Below are 20,169 nucleotides of genomic sequence, written 5' to 3'. Positions count from 1 at the left end.
GAATGATTTTTTGCTTGATGACTTTGAAGAAGAAAATTTATATGGAGCAACCTTTTTGGTTTGTTTCTCAGGAAGACATAGGTTGGTATGCGAATTGAAAAAACTAATTATAGGGCATAAAACAATCACATCAGACATGGTTTCGTCGATTCAAAAGAGGTCTACATCTGCACGGGATGATATTTAATGAAAAGACCACTCAATATTTATTAAGTGTTCATCCTAAATATATATATATTATGTAGCTTAAATGGATGACATTATGATTAAAGACAGTGACCAATGGGGTAATAAGGCATTGAAACAACATCTTTCTCAAAACTTTGTGATGATGGACTTTGGGCCTCTATGTTGCCTTCTTTGGAATTGAAATTGCTCGATCAAAGTCTGATATTGGTGATGTTAAAGTTTGGTGAAACACTAAGCATGACATCTTGGGTTTGTTGGAGCCACAAAAGTTAAAGCTAAAATGTTTGGCCCTCTCGTTGTGCAGATTTTTGACCATATATTTAGAACATGTAAGAATATATTTTCTTTCGTATATTTAGGACTTTATCATTTTCAAATAAATGTTCTATGATTGGTTTAGTAAAATATATATATGTTTACAATCCAAAATAAATGAAAAAGTATAAAGTTAAGATAATTTATACAATCCAAAATAAATGAAAAAGTATAAAGTTAAGATAATTTATATCAGAGCCTGGTTTCGATCCAGGGACCTGTGGGTTATGGGCCCACCACGCTTCCGCTGCGCCACTCTGATTTGTTGAGTTATTTTTTCAAATATCTATGTCTATGACGTTTTTCTTTGTTTTGGTGTATGAAAAGGTTTTCTTTCGGTTTGATGTTGTTGAGAATACTGAAGTAGCACGTATTAAGACATAAATTTTGTTTAGATTGATGGAATACAGTGGTATGAGATGAAATAAAATAAAACTTCATTGTTTGGATTAGTTAAAATCATATTGAGCAAAAGTCAAATTGAGTGATATCTACTCTATATCATTTCATTAGTTACCCAAATTTTCATTCCCTTTAATTTTAGAGATTTTTCCACAACTATCACGCATTTACCTCCTTATTCCTAATGTACACCATTTTCCATTTTAATTCTTAGTATATCATCATTTCAAACATTTTTTATGCAGGAGTTAGCTTAACCCATTGCCCTCCGCTTTGTTTCCTAACACAACAACCAATCTTTTTGACAGTCATGCGTTATTCTTATTCTGCATAGACAATGTAAGGATGTGCCAATGCAAATGATTCCTAATAAAGTCATCTCAATCCAAAGCATTATCTCATTCAATATGGAAACAAGCCATGATTGACACCACGGGAGTCTAAAATCTAACCATACTTAGGAGCATGTTCCATATTCTCTTGAAAAATATATCTTTCATTCTCATCGAGTGTTTGATGTCAAAGTAGGACCTAGAAAACACTTTGATCGATTAAAGGCTTGAATAGTTGCAGATTGTTAAACCAAGGTCTATGGTCCGGAATGTAATGATACCTTTTCACCTGTTGCAAAAATTATTATTTTTTGCCTCTTTATAGGTATGACTACCGCGAAACACTGACCTTTATTTTAGTTGGACATCAAGAATGATTTTTTGCTTGATGACTTTGAAGAAGAAAATTTATATGGAGCAACCTTTTTGGTTTGTTTCTCAGGAAGACATAGGTTGGTATGCGAATTGAAAAAACTAATTATAGGGCATAAAACAATCACATCAGACATGGTTTCGTCGATTCAAAAGAGGTCTACATCTGCACGGGATGATATTTAATGAAAAGACCACTCAATATTTATTAAGTGTTCATCCTAAATATATATATATTATGTAGCTTAAATGGATGACATTATGATTAAAGACAGTGACCAATGGGGTAATAAGGCATTGAAACAACATCTTTCTCAAAACTTTGTGATGATGGACTTTGGGCCTCTATGTTGCCTTCTTTGGAATTGAAATTGCTCGATCAAAGTCTGATATTGGTGATGTTAAAGTTTGGTGAAACACTAAGCATGACATCTTGGGTTTGTTGGAGCCACAAAAGTTAAAGCTAAAATGTTTGGCCCTCTCGTTGTGCAGATTTTTGACCATATATTTAGAACATGTAAGAATATATTTTCTTTCGTATATTTAGGACTTTATCATTTTCAAATAAATGTTCTATGATTGGTTTAGTAAAATATATATATGTTTACAATCCAAAATAAATGAAAAAGTATAAAGTTAAGATAATTTATATCAGAGCCTGGTTTCGATCCAGGGACCTGTGGGTTATGGGCCCACCACGCTTCCGCTGCGCCACTCTGATTTGTTGAGTTATTTTTTCAAATATCTATGTCTATGACGTTTTTCTTTGTTTTGGTGTATGAAAAGGTTTTCTTTCGGTTTGATGTTGTTGAGAATACTGAAGTAGCACATATTAAGACATAAATTTTGTTTAGATTGATGGAATACAGTGGTATGAGATGAAATAAAATAAAACTTCATTGTTTGGATTAGTTAAAATCATATTGAGCAAAAGTCAAATTGAGTGATATCTACTCTATATCATTTCATTAGTTACCCAAATTTTCATTCCCTTTAATTTTAGAGATTTTTCCACAACTATCACGCATTTACCTCCTTATTCCTAATGTACACCATTTTCCATTTTAATTCTTAGTATATCATCATTTCAAACATTTTTTATGCAGGAGTTAGCTTAACCCATTGCCCTCCGCTTTGTTTCCTAACACAACAACCAATCTTTTTGACAGTCATGCGTTATTCTTATTCTGCATAGACAATGTAAGGATGTGCCAATGCAAATGATTCCTAATAAAGTCATCTCAATCCAAAGCATTATCTCATTCAATATGGAAACAAGCCATGATTGACACCACGGGAGTCTAAAATCTAACCATACTTAGGAGCATGTTCCATATTCTCTTGAAAAATATATCTTTCATTCTCATCGAGTGTTTGATGTCAAAGTAGGACCTAGAAAACACTTTGATCGATTAAAGGCTTGAATAGTTGCAGATTGTTAAACCAAGGTCTATGGTCCGGAATGTAATGATACCTTTTCACCTGTTGCAAAAATTATTATTTTTTGCCTCTTTATAGGTATGACTACCGCGAAACACTGACCTTTATTTTAGTTGGACATCAAGAATGATTTTTTGCTTGATGACTTTGAAGAAGAAAATTTATATGGAGCAACCTTTTTGGTTTGTTTCTCAGGAAGACATAGGTTGGTATGCGAATTGAAAAAACTAATTATAGGGCATAAAACAATCACATCAGACATGGTTTCGTCGATTCAAAAGAGGTCTACATCTGCACGGGATGATATTTAATGAAAAGACCACTCAATATTTATTAAGTGTTCATCCTAAATATATATATATTATGTAGCTTAAATGGATGACATTATGATTAAAGACAGTGACCAATGGGGTAATAAGGCATTGAAACAACATCTTTCTCAAAACTTTGTGATGATGGACTTTGGGCCTCTATGTTGCCTTCTTTGGAATTGAAATTGCTCGATCAAAGTCTGATATTGGTGATGTTAAAGTTTGGTGAAACACTAAGCATGACATCTTGGGTTTGTTGGAGCCACAAAAGTTAAAGCTAAAATGTTTGGCCCTCTCGTTGTGCAGATTTTTGACCATATATTTAGAACATGTAAGAATATATTTTCTTTCGTATATTTAGGACTTTATCATTTTCAAATAAATGTTCTATGATTGGTTTAGTAAAATATATATATGTTTACAATCCAAAATAAATGAAAAAGTATAAAGTTAAGATAATTTATATCAGAGCCTGGTTTCGATCCAGGGACCTGTGGGTTATGGGCCCACCACGCTTCCGCTGCGCCACTCTGATTTGTTGAGTTATTTTTTCAAATATCTATGTCTATGACGTTTTTCTTTGTTTTGGTGTATGAAAAGGTTTTCTTTCGGTTTGATGTTGTTGAGAATACTGAAGTAGCACATATTAAGACATAAATTTTGTTTAGATTGATGGAATACAGTGGTATGAGATGAAATAAAATAAAACTTCATTGTTTGGATTAGTTAAAATCATATTGAGCAAAAGTCAAATTGAGTGATATCTACTCTATATCATTTCATTAGTTACCCAAATTTTCATTCCCTTTAATTTTAGAGATTTTTCCACAACTATCACGCATTTACCTCCTTATTCCTAATGTACACCATTTTCCATTTTAATTCTTAGTATATCATCATTTCAAACATTTTTTATGCAGGAGTTAGCTTAACCCATTGCCCTCCGCTTTGTTTCCTAACACAACAACCAATCTTTTTGACAGTCATGCGTTATTCTTATTCTGCATAGACAATGTAAGGATGTGCCAATGCAAATGATTCCTAATAAAGTCATCTCAATCCAAAGCATTATCTCATTCAATATGGAAACAAGCCATGATTGACACCACGGGAGTCTAAAATCTAACCATACTTAGGAGCATGTTCCATATTCTCTTGAAAAATATATCTTTCATTCTCATCGAGTGTTTGATGTCAAAGTAGGACCTAGAAAACACTTTGATCGATTAAAGGCTTGAATAGTTGCAGATTGTTAAACCAAGGTCTATGGTCCGGAATGTAATGATACCTTTTCACCTGTTGCAAAAATTATTATTTTTTGCCTCTTTATAGGTATGACTACCGCGAAACACTGACCTTTATTTTAGTTGGACATCAAGAATGATTTTTTGCTTGATGACTTTGAAGAAGAAAATTTATATGGAGCAACCTTTTTGGTTTGTTTCTCAGGAAGACATAGGTTGGTATGCGAATTGAAAAAACTAATTATAGGGCATAAAACAATCACATCAGACATGGTTTCGTCGATTCAAAAGAGGTCTACATCTGCACGGGATGATATTTAATGAAAAGACCACTCAATATTTATTAAGTGTTCATCCTAAATATATATATATTATGTAGCTTAAATGGATGACATTATGATTAAAGACAGTGACCAATGGGGTAATAAGGCATTGAAACAACATCTTTCTCAAAACTTTGTGATGATGGACTTTGGGCCTCTATGTTGCCTTCTTTGGAATTGAAATTGCTCGATCAAAGTCTGATATTGGTGATGTTAAAGTTTGGTGAAACACTAAGCATGACATCTTGGGTTTGTTGGAGCCACAAAAGTTAAAGCTAAAATGTTTGGCCCTCTCGTTGTGCAGATTTTTGACCATATATTTAGAACATGTAAGAATATATTTTCTTTCGTATATTTAGGACTTTATCATTTTCAAATAAATGTTCTATGATTGGTTTAGTAAAATATATATATGTTTACAATCCAAAATAAATGAAAAAGTATAAAGTTAAGATAATTTATATCAGAGCCTGGTTTCGATCCAGGGACCTGTGGGTTATGGGCCCACCACGCTTCCGCTGCGCCACTCTGATTTGTTGAGTTATTTTTTCAAATATCTATGTCTATGACGTTTTTCTTTGTTTTGGTGTATGAAAAGGTTTTCTTTCGGTTTGATGTTGTTGAGAATACTGAAGTAGCACATATTAAGACATAAATTTTGTTTAGATTGATGGAATACAGTGGTATGAGATGAAATAAAATAAAACTTCATTGTTTGGATTAGTTAAAATCATATTGAGCAAAAGTCAAATTGAGTGATATCTACTCTATATCATTTCATTAGTTACCCAAATTTTCATTCCCTTTAATTTTAGAGATTTTTCCACAACTATCACGCATTTACCTCCTTATTCCTAATGTACACCATTTTCCATTTTAATTCTTAGTATATCATCATTTCAAACATTTTTTATGCAGGAGTTAGCTTAACCCATTGCCCTCCGCTTTGTTTCCTAACACAACAACCAATCTTTTTGACAGTCATGCGTTATTCTTATTCTGCATAGACAATGTAAGGATGTGCCAATGCAAATGATTCCTAATAAAGTCATCTCAATCCAAAGCATTATCTCATTCAATATGGAAACAAGCCATGATTGACACCACGGGAGTCTAAAATCTAACCATACTTAGGAGCATGTTCCATATTCTCTTGAAAAATATATCTTTCATTCTCATCGAGTGTTTGATGTCAAAGTAGGACCTAGAAAACACTTTGATCGATTAAAGGCTTGAATAGTTGCAGATTGTTAAACCAAGGTCTATGGTCCGGAATGTAATGATACCTTTTCACCTGTTGCAAAAATTATTATTTTTTGCCTCTTTATAGGTATGACTACCGCGAAACACTGACCTTTATTTTAGTTGGACATCAAGAATGATTTTTTGCTTGATGACTTTGAAGAAGAAAATTTATATGGAGCAACCTTTTTGGTTTGTTTCTCAGGAAGACATAGGTTGGTATGCGAATTGAAAAAACTAATTATAGGGCATAAAACAATCACATCAGACATGGTTTCGTCGATTCAAAAGAGGTCTACATCTGCACGGGATGATATTTAATGAAAAGACCACTCAATATTTATTAAGTGTTCATCCTAATATATATATATATTATGTAGCTTAAATGGATGACATTATGATTAAAGACAGTGACCAATGGGGTAATAAGGCATTGAAACAACATCTTTCTCAAAACTTTGTGATGATGGACTTTGGGCCTCTATGTTGCCTTCTTTGGAATTGAAATTGCTCGATCAAAGTCTGATATTGGTGATGTTAAAGTTTGGTGAAACACTAAGCATGACATCTTGGGTTTGTTGGAGCCACAAAAGTTAAAGCTAAAATGTTTGGCCCTCTCGTTGTGCAGATTTTTGACCATATATTTAGAACATGTAAGAATATATTTTCTTTCGTATATTTAGGACTTTATCATTTTCAAATAAATGTTCTATGATTGGTTTAGTAAAATATATATATGTTTACAATCCAAAATAAATGAAAAAGTATAAAGTTAAGATAATTTATATCAGAGCCTGGTTTCGATCCAGGGACCTGTGGGTTATGGGCCCACCACGCTTCCGCTGCGCCACTCTGATTTGTTGAGTTATTTTTTCAAATATCTATGTCTATGACGTTTTTCTTTGTTTTGGTGTATGAAAAGGTTTTCTTTCGGTTTGATGTTGTTGAGAATACTGAAGTAGCACATATTAAGACATAAATTTTGTTTAGATTGATGGAATACAGTGGTATGAGATGAAATAAAATAAAACTTCATTGTTTGGATTAGTTAAAATCATATTGAGCAAAAGTCAAATTGAGTGATATCTACTCTATATCATTTCATTAGTTACCCAAATTTTCATTCCCTTTAATTTTAGAGATTTTTCCACAACTATCACGCATTTACCTCCTTATTCCTAATGTACACCATTTTCCATTTTAATTCTTAGTATATCATCATTTCAAACATTTTTTATGCAGGAGTTAGCTTAACCCATTGCCCTCCGCTTTGTTTCCTAACACAACAACCAATCTTTTTGACAGTCATGCGTTATTCTTATTCTGCATAGACAATGTAAGGATGTGCCAATGCAAATGATTCCTAATAAAGTCATCTCAATCCAAAGCATTATCTCATTCAATATGGAAACAAGCCATGATTGACACCACGGGAGTCTAAAATCTAACCATACTTAGGAGCATGTTCCATATTCTCTTGAAAAATATATCTTTCATTCTCATCGAGTGTTTGATGTCAAAGTAGGACCTAGAAAACACTTTGATCGATTAAAGGCTTGAATAGTTGCAGATTGTTAAACCAAGGTCTATGGTCCGGAATGTAATGATACCTTTTCACCTGTTGCAAAAATTATTATTTTTTGCCTCTTTATAGGTATGACTACCGCGAAACACTGACCTTTATTTTAGTTGGACATCAAGAATGATTTTTTGCTTGATGACTTTGAAGAAGAAAATTTATATGGAGCAACCTTTTTGGTTTGTTTCTCAGGAAGACATAGGTTGGTATGCGAATTGAAAAAACTAATTATAGGGCATAAAACAATCACATCAGACATGGTTTCGTCGATTCAAAAGAGGTCTACATCTGCACGGGATGATATTTAATGAAAAGACCACTCAATATTTATTAAGTGTTCATCCTAAATATATATATATTATGTAGCTTAAATGGATGACATTATGATTAAAGACAGTGACCAATGGGGTAATAAGGCATTGAAACAACATCTTTCTCAAAACTTTGTGATGATGGACTTTGGGCCTCTATGTTGCCTTCTTTGGAATTGAAATTGCTCGATCAAAGTCTGATATTGGTGATGTTAAAGTTTGGTGAAACACTAAGCATGACATCTTGGGTTTGTTGGAGCCACAAAAGTTAAAGCTAAAATGTTTGGCCCTCTCGTTGTGCAGATTTTTGACCATATATTTAGAACATGTAAGAATATATTTTCTTTCGTATATTTAGGACTTTATCATTTTCAAATAAATGTTCTATGATTGGTTTAGTAAAATATATATGTTTACAATCCAAAATAAATGAAAAAGTATAAAGTTAAGATAATTTATACAATCCAAAATAAATGAAAAAGTATAAAGTTAAGATAATTTATATCAGAGCCTGGTTTCGATCCAGGGACCTGTGGGTTATGGGCCCACCACGCTTCCGCTGCGCCACTCTGATTTGTTGAGTTATTTTTTCAAATATCTATGTCTATGACGTTTTTCTTTGTTTTGGTGTATGAAAAGGTTTTCTTTCGGTTTGATGTTGTTGAGAATACTGAAGTAGCACATATTAAGACATAAATTTTGTTTAGATTGATGGAATACAGTGGTATGAGATGAAATAAAATAAAACTTCATTGTTTGGATTAGTTAAAATCATATTGAGCAAAAGTCAAATTGAGTGATATCTACTCTATATCATTTCATTAGTTACCCAAATTTTCATTCCCTTTAATTTTAGAGATTTTTCCACAACTATCACGCATTTACCTCCTTATTCCTAATGTACACCATTTTCCATTTTAATTCTTAGTATATCATCATTTCAAACATTTTTTATGCAGGAGTTAGCTTAACCCATTGCCCTCCGCTTTGTTTCCTAACACAACAACCAATCTTTTTGACAGTCATGCGTTATTCTTATTCTGCATAGACAATGTAAGGATGTGCCAATGCAAATGATTCCTAATAAAGTCATCTCAATCCAAAGCATTATCTCATTCAATATGGAAACAAGCCATGATTGACACCACGGGAGTCTAAAATCTAACCATACTTAGGAGCATGTTCCATATTCTCTTGAAAAATATATCTTTCATTCTCATCGAGTGTTTGATGTCAAAGTAGGACCTAGAAAACACTTTGATCGATTAAAGGCTTGAATAGTTGCAGATTGTTAAACCAAGGTCTATGGTCCGGAATGTAATGATACCTTTTCACCTGTTGCAAAAATTATTATTTTTTGCCTCTTTATAGGTATGACTACCGCGAAACACTGACCTTTATTTTAGTTGGACATCAAGAATGATTTTTTGCTTGATGACTTTGAAGAAGAAAATTTATATGGAGCAACCTTTTTGGTTTGTTTCTCAGGAAGACATAGGTTGGTATGCGAATTGAAAAAACTAATTATAGGGCATAAAACAATCACATCAGACATGGTTTCGTCGATTCAAAAGAGGTCTACATCTGCACGGGATGATATTTAATGAAAAGACCACTCAATATTTATTAAGTGTTCATCCTAAATATATATATATATTATGTAGCTTAAATGGATGACATTATGATTAAAGACAGTGACCAATGGGGTAATAAGGCATTGAAACAACATCTTTCTCAAAACTTTGTGATGATGGACTTTGGGCCTCTATGTTGCCTTCTTTGGAATTGAAATTGCTCGATCAAAGTCTGATATTGGTGATGTTAAAGTTTGGTGAAACACTAAGCATGACATCTTGGGTTTGTTGGAGCCACAAAAGTTAAAGCTAAAATGTTTGGCCCTCTCGTTGTGCAGATTTTTGACCATATATTTAGAACATGTAAGAATATATTTTCTTTCGTATATTTAGGACTTTATCATTTTCAAATAAATGTTCTATGATTGGTTTAGTAAAATATATATATGTTTACAATCCAAAATAAATGAAAAAGTATAAAGTTAAGATAATTTATATCAGAGCCTGGTTTCGATCCAGGGACCTGTGGGTTATGGGCCCACCACGCTTCCGCTGCGCCACTCTGATTTGTTGAGTTATTTTTTCAAATATCTATGTCTATGACGTTTTTCTTTGTTTTGGTGTATGAAAAGGTTTTCTTTCGGTCTGATGTTGTTGAGAATACTGAAGTAGCACATATTAAGACATAAATTTTGTTTAGATTGATGGAATACAGTGGTATGAGATGAAATAAAATAAAACTTCATTGTTTGGATTAGTTAAAATCATATTGAGCAAAAGTCAAATTGAGTGATATCTACTCTATATCATTTCATTAGTTACCCAAATTTTCATTCCCTTTAATTTTAGAGATTTTTCCACAACTATCACGCATTTACCTCCTTATTCCTAATGTACACCATTTTCCATTTTAATTCTTAGTATATCATCATTTCAAACATTTTTTATGCAGGAGTTAGCTTAACCCATTGCCCTCCGCTTTGTTTCCTAACACAACAACCAATCTTTTTGACAGTCATGCGTTATTCTTATTCTGCATAGACAATGTAAGGATGTGCCAATGCAAATGATTCCTAATAAAGTCATCTCAATCCAAAGCATTATCTCATTCAATATGGAAACAAGCCATGATTGACACCACGGGAGTCTAAAATCTAACCATACTTAGGAGCATGTTCCATATTCTCTTGAAAAATATATCTTTCATTCTCATCGAGTGTTTGATGTCAAAGTAGGACCTAGAAAACACTTTGATCGATTAAAGGCTTGAATAGTTGCAGATTGTTAAACCAAGGTCTATGGTCCGGAATGTAATGATACCTTTTCACCTGTTGCAAAAATTATTATTTTTTGCCTCTTTATAGGTATGACTACCGCGAAACACTGACCTTTATTTTAGTTGGACATCAAGAATGATTTTTTGCTTGATGACTTTGAAGAAGAAAATTTATATGGAGCAACCTTTTTGGTTTGTTTCTCAGGAAGACATAGGTTGGTATGCGAATTGAAAAAACTAATTATAGGGCATAAAACAATCACATCAGACATGGTTTCGTCGATTCAAAAGAGGTCTACATCTGCACGGGATGATATTTAATGAAAAGACCACTCAATATTTATTAAGTGTTCATCCTAAATATATATATATATTATGTAGCTTAAATGGATGACATTATGATTAAAGACAGTGACCAATGGGGTAATAAGGCATTGAAACAACATCTTTCTCAAAACTTTGTGATGATGGACTTTGGGCCTCTATGTTGCCTTCTTTGGAATTGAAATTGCTCGATCAAAGTCTGATATTGGTGATGTTAAAGTTTGGTGAAACACTAAGCATGACATCTTGGGTTTGTTGGAGCCACAAAAGTTAAAGCTAAAATGTTTGGCCCTCTCGTTGTGCAGATTTTTGACCATATATTTAGAACATGTAAGAATATATTTTCTTTCGTATATTTAGGACTTTATCATTTTCAAATAAATGTTCTATGATTGGTTTAGTAAAATATATATATGTTTACAATCCAAAATAAATGAAAAAGTATAAAGTTAAGATAATTTATATCAGAGCCTGGTTTCGATCCAGGGACCTGTGGGTTATGGGCCCACCACGCTTCCGCTGCGCCACTCTGATTTGTTGAGTTATTTTTTCAAATATCTATGTCTATGACGTTTTTCTTTGTTTTGGTGTATGAAAAGGTTTTCTTTCGGTCTGATGTTGTTGAGAATACTGAAGTAGCACATATTAAGACATAAATTTTGTTTAGATTGATGGAATACAGTGGTATGAGATGAAATAAAATAAAACTTCATTGTTTGGATTAGTTAAAATCATATTGAGCAAAAGTCAAATTGAGTGATATCTACTCTATATCATTTCATTAGTTACCCAAATTTTCATTCCCTTTAATTTTAGAGATTTTTCCACAACTATCACGCATTTACCTCCTTATTCCTAATGTACACCATTTTCCATTTTAATTCTTAGTATATCATCATTTCAAACATTTTTTATGCAGGAGTTAGCTTAACCCATTGCCCTCCGCTTTGTTTCCTAACACAACAACCAATCTTTTTGACAGTCATGCGTTATTCTTATTCTGCATAGACAATGTAAGGATGTGCCAATGCAAATGATTCCTAATAAAGTCATCTCAATCCAAAGCATTATCTCATTCAATATGGAAACAAGCCATGATTGACACCACGGGAGTCTAAAATCTAACCATACTTAGGAGCATGTTCCATATTCTCTTGAAAAATATATCTTTCATTCTCATCGAGTGTTTGATGTCAAAGTAGGACCTAGAAAACACTTTGATCGATTAAAGGCTTGAATAGTTGCAGATTGTTAAACCAAGGTCTATGGTCCGGAATGTAATGATACCTTTTCACCTGTTGCAAAAATTATTATTTTTTGCCTCTTTATAGGTATGACTACCGCGAAACACTGACCTTTATTTTAGTTGGACATCAAGAATGATTTTTTGCTTGATGACTTTGAAGAAGAAAATTTATATGGAGCAACCTTTTTGGTTTGTTTCTCAGGAAGACATAGGTTGGTATGCGAATTGAAAAAACTAATTATAGGGCATAAAACAATCACATCAGACATGGTTTCGTCGATTCAAAAGAGGTCTACATCTGCACGGGATGATATTTAATGAAAAGACCACTCAATATTTATTAAGTGTTCATCCTAAATATATATATATATTATGTAGCTTAAATGGATGACATTATGATTAAAGACAGTGACCAATGGGGTAATAAGGCATTGAAACAACATCTTTCTCAAAACTTTGTGATGATGGACTTTGGGCCTCTATGTTGCCTTCTTTGGAATTGAAATTGCTCGATCAAAGTCTGATATTGGTGATGTTAAAGTTTGGTGAAACACTAAGCATGACATCTTGGGTTTGTTGGAGCCACAAAAGTTAAAGCTAAAATGTTTGGCCCTCTCGTTGTGCAGATTTTTGACCATATATTTAGAACATGTAAGAATATATTTTCTTTCGTATATTTAGGACTTTATCATTTTCAAATAAATGTTCTATGATTGGTTTAGTAAAATATATATATGTTTACAATCCAAAATAAATGAAAAAGTATAAAGTTAAGATAATTTATATCAGAGCCTGGTTTCGATCCAGGGACCTGTGGGTTATGGGCCCACCACGCTTCCGCTGCGCCACTCTGATTTGTTGAGTTATTTTTTCAAATATCTATGTCTATGACGTTTTTCTTTGTTTTGGTGTATGAAAAGGTTTTCTTTCGGTTTGATGTTGTTGAGAATACTGAAGTAGCACATATTAAGACATAAATTTTGTTTAGATTGATGGAATACAGTGGTATGAGATGAAATAAAATAAAACTTCATTGTTTGGATTAGTTAAAATCATATTGAGCAAAAGTCAAATTGAGTGATATCTACTCTATATCATTTCATTAGTTACCCAAATTTTCATTCCCTTTAATTTTAGAGATTTTTCCACAACTATCACGCATTTACCTCCTTATTCCTAATGTACACCATTTTCCATTTTAATTCTTAGTATATCATCATTTCAAACATTTTTTATGCAGGAGTTAGCTTAACCCATTGCCCTCCGCTTTGTTTCCTAACACAACAACCAATCTTTTTGACAGTCATGCGTTATTCTTATTCTGCATAGACAATGTAAGGATGTGCCAATGCAAATGATTCCTAATAAAGTCATCTCAATCCAAAGCATTATCTCATTCAATATGGAAACAAGCCATGATTGACACCACGGGAGTCTAAAATCTAACCATACTTAGGAGCATGTTCCATATTCTCTTGAAAAATATATCTTTCATTCTCATCGAGTGTTTGATGTCAAAGTAGGACCTAGAAAACACTTTGATCGATTAAAGGCTTGAATAGTTGCAGATTGTTAAACCAAGGTCTATGGTCCGGAATGTAATGATACCTTTTCACCTGTTGCAAAAATTATTATTTTTTGCCTCTTTATAGGTATGACTACCGCGAAACACTGACCTTTATTTTAGTTGGACATCAAGAATGATTTTTTGCTTGATGACTTTGAAGAAGAAAATTTATATGGAGCAACCTTTTTGGTTTGTTTCTTAGGAAGACATAGGTTGGTATGCGAATTGAAAAAACTAATTATAGGGCATAAAACAATCACATCAGACATGGTTTCGTCGATTCAAAAGAGGTCTACATCTGCACGGGATGATATTTAATGAAAAGACCACTCAATATTTATTAAGTGTTCATCCTAAATATATATATATTATGTAGCTTAAATGGATGACATTATGATTAAAGACAGTGACCAATGGGGTAATAAGGCATTGAAACAACATCTTTCTCAAAACTTTGTGATGATGGACTTTGGGCCTCTATGTTGCCTTCTTTGGAATTGAAATTGCTCGATCAAAGTCTGATATTGGTGATGTTAAAGTTTGGTGAAACACTAAGCATGACATCTTGGGTTTGTTGGAGCCACAAAAGTTAAAGCTAAAATGTTTGGCCCTCTCGTTGTGCAGATTTTTGACCATATATTTAGAACATGTAAGAATATATTTTCTTTCGTATATTTAGGACTTTATCATTTTCAAATAAATGTTCTATGATTGGTTTAGTAAAATATATATATGTATACAATCCAAAATAAATGAAAAAGTATAAAGTTAAGATAATTTATACAATCCAAAATAAATGAAAAAGTATAATGTTAAGATAATTTATATCAGAGCCTGGTTTCAATCCAGGGACCTATGGGTTATGGGCCCACCACGCTTCCGCTGCGCCACTCTGATTTGTTGAGTTATTTTTTCAAATATCTATGTCTATGACGTTTTTCTTTGTTTTGGTGTATGAAAAGGTTTTCTTTCGGTTTGATGTTGTTGAGAATACTGAAGTAGCACATATTAAGACATAAATTTTGTTTAGATTGATGGAATACAGTGGTATGAGATGAAATAAAATAAAACTTCATTGTTTGGATTAGTTAAAATCATATTGAGCAAAAGTCAAATTGAGTGATATCTACTCTATATCATTTCATTAGTTACCCAAATTTTCATTCCCTTTAATTTTAGAGATTTTTCCACAACTATCACGCATTTACCTCCTTATTCCTAATGTACACCATTTTCCATTTTAATTCTTAGTATATCATCATTTCAAACATTTTTTATGCAGGAGTTAGCTTAACCCATTGCCCTCCGCTTTGTTTCCTAACACAACAACCAATCTTTTTGACAGTCATGCGTTATTCTTATTCTGCATAGACAATGTAAGGATGTGCCAATGCAAATGATTCCTAATAAAGTCATCTCAATCCAAAGCATTATCTCATTCAATATGGAAACAAGCCATGATTGACACCACGGGAGTCTAAAATCTAACCATACTTAGGAGCATGTTCCATATTCTCTTGAAAAATATATCTTTCATTCTCATCGAGTGTTTGATGTCAAAGTAGGACCTAGAAAACACTTTGATCGATTAAAGGCTTGAATAGTTGCAGATTGTTAAACCAAGGTCTATGGTCCGGAATGTAATGATACCTTTTCACCTGTTGCAAAAATTATTATTTTTTGCCTCTTTATAGGTATGACTACCGCGAAACACTGACCTTTATTTTAGTTGGACATCAAGAATGATTTTTTGCTTGATGACTTTGAAGAAGAAAATTTATATGGAGCAACCTTTTTGGTTTGTTTCTTAGGAAGACATAGGTTGGTATGCGAATTGAAAAAACTAATTATAGGGCATAAAACAATCACATCAGACATGGTTTCGTCGATTCAAAAGAGGTCTACATCTGCACGGGATGATATTTAATGAAAAGACCACTCAATATTTATTAAGTGTTCATCCTAAATATATATATATTATGTAGCTTAAATGGATGACATTATGATTAAAGACAGTGACCAATGGGGTAATAAGGCATTGAAACAACATCTTTCTCAAAACTTTGTGATGATGGACTTTGGGTCTCTATGTTGCCTTCTTTGGAATTGAAATTGCTCGATCAAAGTCTGATATTGGTGATGTTAAAGTTTGGTGAAACACTAAGCATGACATCTTGGGTTTGTTGGAGCCACAAAAGTTAAAGCTAAAATGTTTGGCCCTCTCGTTGTGCAGATTTTTGACCATATATTTAGAACATGTAAGAATATATTTTCTTTCGTATATTTAGGACTTTATCATTTTCAAATAAATGTTCTATGATTGGTTTAGTAAAATATATATATGTTTACAATCCAAAATAAATGAAAAAGTATAAAGTTAAGATAATTTATACAATCCAAAATAAATGAAAAAGTATAAAGTTAAGATAACTTATATCAGATCCTGGTTTCAATCCAGGGACCTGTGGGTTATGGGCCCACCACGCTTCCGCTGCGCCACTCTGATTTGTTGAGTTATTTTTTCAAATATCTATGTCTATGACGTTTTTCTTTGTTTTGGTGTATGAAAAGGTTTTCTTTCGGTTTGATGTTGTTGAGAATACTGAAGTAGCACATATTAAGACATAAATTTTGTTTAGATTGATGGAATACAGTGTTATGAGATGAAATAAAATAAAACTTCATTGTTTGGATTAGTTAAAATCATATTGAGCAAAACTCAAATTGAGTGATATCTACTTTATATCATTTCATTAGTTACCCAAATTTTCATTCCCTTTAATTTTAGAGATTTTTCCACAACTATCATGCATTTACCTCCTTATTCCTAATGTACACCATTTTCCATTTTAATTCTTAGTATATCATCATTTCAAACATTTTTTATGCAGGAGTTAGCTTAACCCATTGCCCTCCGCTTTGTTTCCTAACACAACAACCAATCTTTTTGACAGTCATGCATTATTCTTATTCTGCATAGACAATGTAAGGATGTGCCAATGCAAATGATTCCTAATAAAGTCATCTCAATCCAAAGCATTATCTCATTCAATATGGAAACAAGCCATGATTGACACCACGGGAGTCTAAAATCTAACCATACTTAGGAGCATGTTCCATATTCTCTTGAAAAATATATCTTTCATTCTCATCGAGTGTTTGATGTCAAAGTAGGACCTAGAAAACACTTTGATCGATTAAAGGCTTGAATAGTTGCAGATTGTTAAACCAAGGTCTATGGTCAGGAATGTAATGATACCTTTTCACCTGTTGCAAAAATTATTATTTTTTGCCTCTTTATAGGTATGACTACCGCGAAACACTGACCTTTATTTTAGTTGGACATCAAGAATGATTTTTTGCTTGATGACTTTGAAGAAGAAAATTTATATGGAGCAACCTTTTTGGTTTGTTTCTCAGGAAGACATAGGTTGGTATGCGAATTGAAAAAACTAATTATATGGCATAAAACAATCACATCAGACATGGTTTCGTCGATTCAAAAGAGGACTACATCTGCACGGGATGATATTTAATGAAAAGACCACTCAATATTTATTAAGTGTTCATCCTAAATATATATATATTATGTAGCTTAAATGGATGACATTATGATTAAAGACAGTGACCAATGGGGTAATAAGGCATTGAAACAACATCTTTCTCAAAACTTTGTGATGATGGACTTTGGGCATCTATGTTGCCTTCTTTGGAATTGAAATTGCTCGATCAAAGTCTGATATTGGTGATGTTAAAGTTTGGTGAAACACTAAGCATGACATCTTGGGTTTGTTGGAGCCACAAAAGTTAAAGCTAAAATGTTTGGCCCTCTCGTTGTGCAGATTTTTGACCATATATTTAGAACATGTAAGAATATATTTTCTTTCGTATATTTAGGACTTTATCATTTTCAAATAAATGTTCTATGATTGATTTAGTAAAATATATATATGTTTACAATCCAAAATAAATGAAAAAGTATAAAGTTAAGATGATTTATATCAGAGTCTGGTTTCGATCTAGGGACCTGTGGGTTATAGGCCCACCACGCTTCCGCTGCGCCACTCTGACTTGTTGAGTTATTTTTTCAAATATCTATGTATATGACGTTTTTCTTTGTTTTAGTGTATGAAAAGGTTTTCTTCCGGTTTGATGTTGTTGAGAATACTGAAGTAGCACATATTAGGACATAAATTTTGTTTAGATTGATGGAATACAGTGGTATGAGATGAAATAAAATAAAACTTCATAGTTTGGATTAGTTAAAATCATATTGAGCAAAAGTCAAATTGAGTGATATCTACTCTATTTCATTTCATTAGTTACCCAAATTTTCATTCCCTTTAATTTTAGAGATTTTTCCACAACTATCACCATTTACCTACTTATTCCTAATGTACACCATTTTCCATTTGAATTCCTAGTATATCATCATTTCAAACATTTTTTATGCAGGAGTTAGCTTAACCCATTGCCCCCCCGCTTTGTTTCCTAACACAACAACCAATCTTTTTGACAGTCAGGCGTTACTCTTATTCTGCATAGACAATGTAAGGATGTGCCAATACAAATGATTCCTAATAAAGTCATCCCAATCCAAAGAATTATCTCATTCAATATGGAAACAAGCCATGATTGATACCACGGAAGCCTAAAATCTAACCATACTTTGGAGCATGTTCCATATTGTAATATCCCATATTCCCTTAAATGCTCAATTAGTTGTCAGTTGAGATCAATTGAGTTCATGTGTACTATATCTTTTGTTAGTTGTAACAATTGGAGCTCATATGTGCTCTAAATATTGTCAATTGGGACCAATAGAGTAACCAGCGAACTCTGAAGAGATTAATTATTAATAAAAAAGACAAACCAATATTAATAAGTACAAGAGAGGACATTTTTGGTAAAATATCAATTGGGATATTTTTATTACTACTTGATATTATAAATATTATATATGTATTTTGTGTGGTTAGAAAGAAAGAGAAAAAGAAAAGGATAAGAAGAAGTAGGTAAGAGAGAGTGAGAGATATCAGAAAGGAAAAAGAAAAGAAAGAGAAGGAAAAAGGAAAGAGAAAGAGGAAGAAGAGAAGAAAATGAAGGAAGGAAGAAGAAGAGAAAGCCATGGAAACATTGACCACCATCATCTCATCTTCATCACCAACTTCACATTTATTTCACCATCTTCATCTCCTAGGTGAGTTCTTAGATAGATTTAGCATTGGGGGAAAATAACCTATGTTTGGGGGGTTAGGATTTGTGTGAATTTGTGATGAACTTGTTGTGTTCATACTTCTTATCCATGATATGTGCTGATATCATGTTGTTGTTGTTGAAGTTGTGATTCTTGAGTGTTTGATGCTGATGTGTTTTGTTGTGGAGGGAACATATTAATTCATAAAAATATAAGTTATTCATGAAATATTCCATGAATCATGAGTTAACCATGTCTTCTATGATTATGGTGTTGTTGTGATTGAACATGGTTGAAAATCCTTGAGTGTTGATTGTTGTTGAAGAATCATGTTATGTGAAAATGGTAGATGGAAAGGAAAATAACATCAATCGTTTAGTGAAAATTTTGAGAGAAATTTTGACATGAATTAATTATTTGATGAATTAAAATATGTCACCAATGGGGTTTAAACTCAAGACCTCCTTGGAATTGTACAAGCCTTACCACTAGGCCAATGATGTTGTTGTTGAATACTTATGCAATGGATAAATATTAATCTAAATCTTGATTAAGATAGATTAGTGAATTAATTGAGTGTTATAACCCCGTTTTGGACACGGACGGATGCGTTGCTATTTTTATTGTTCCATGTTATAAAATATTATGTGATTTATAAATGCTATGAATTATATCATGATGAAAATTAAATATTGTTGTATTGTGGAAGGTGAAGTACATGATTAAAAACCTTACAAAGATGAGTGAGGAAACCTATGAGAATAACTTGATTAATAACTTAGAAAAATAATCTAGGTTATGGAACATGTGTGATATATGTATGAGAATACGATATTCATTCGTACGACGCTCATGTGGAGGTCGTGGACGAATTGTTGCCATGATTGAGAATGAGACGCATTGTATGGAATATGCCATATTATTA

The 20,169-nt window shown here is 32.7% G+C and overlaps 9 non-coding genes across 9 annotated transcripts; all 9 read right to left on the bottom strand.

Annotated features, from left to right (window-relative positions):
- Positions 1–694: 694 nt before the first annotated feature.
- TRNAM-CAU (transfer RNA methionine (anticodon CAU)) lies at positions 695–766 on the bottom strand. The gene has a single exon. It is a non-coding gene; the product is annotated as a tRNA-Met (tRNA).
- A 1,493-nt stretch (positions 767–2,259) lies between these two features.
- On the bottom strand, positions 2,260–2,331 carry TRNAM-CAU (transfer RNA methionine (anticodon CAU)). Its single transcript has one exon. It is a non-coding gene; the product is annotated as a tRNA-Met (tRNA).
- Positions 2,332–3,824: 1,493 nt separating this feature from the next.
- TRNAM-CAU (transfer RNA methionine (anticodon CAU)) lies at positions 3,825–3,896 on the bottom strand. The gene has a single exon. It is a non-coding gene; the product is annotated as a tRNA-Met (tRNA).
- Positions 3,897–5,389: 1,493 nt separating this feature from the next.
- On the bottom strand, positions 5,390–5,461 carry TRNAM-CAU (transfer RNA methionine (anticodon CAU)). Its single transcript has one exon. It is a non-coding gene; the product is annotated as a tRNA-Met (tRNA).
- A 1,494-nt stretch (positions 5,462–6,955) lies between these two features.
- Positions 6,956–7,027, bottom strand: TRNAM-CAU (transfer RNA methionine (anticodon CAU)). Its single transcript has one exon. It is a non-coding gene; the product is annotated as a tRNA-Met (tRNA).
- Positions 7,028–8,562: 1,535 nt separating this feature from the next.
- Positions 8,563–8,634, bottom strand: TRNAM-CAU (transfer RNA methionine (anticodon CAU)). Its single transcript has one exon. It is a non-coding gene; the product is annotated as a tRNA-Met (tRNA).
- Positions 8,635–10,129: 1,495 nt separating this feature from the next.
- TRNAM-CAU (transfer RNA methionine (anticodon CAU)) lies at positions 10,130–10,201 on the bottom strand. The gene has a single exon. It is a non-coding gene; the product is annotated as a tRNA-Met (tRNA).
- Positions 10,202–11,696: 1,495 nt separating this feature from the next.
- Positions 11,697–11,768, bottom strand: TRNAM-CAU (transfer RNA methionine (anticodon CAU)). The gene has a single exon. It is a non-coding gene; the product is annotated as a tRNA-Met (tRNA).
- A 1,495-nt stretch (positions 11,769–13,263) lies between these two features.
- TRNAM-CAU (transfer RNA methionine (anticodon CAU)) lies at positions 13,264–13,335 on the bottom strand. Its single transcript has one exon. It is a non-coding gene; the product is annotated as a tRNA-Met (tRNA).
- Positions 13,336–20,169: the final 6,834 nt, after the last annotated feature.

This window comes from Lathyrus oleraceus, chromosome 2 (assembly GCF_024323335.1).
Source record: "Lathyrus oleraceus cultivar Zhongwan6 chromosome 2, CAAS_Psat_ZW6_1.0, whole genome shotgun sequence".
Taxonomy (NCBI): Eukaryota; Viridiplantae; Streptophyta; class Magnoliopsida; order Fabales; family Fabaceae; genus Lathyrus; species Lathyrus oleraceus.
Note: the sequence above shows the minus strand (reverse complement) of the source record. Positions and strands in the feature narration are given on the sequence as shown.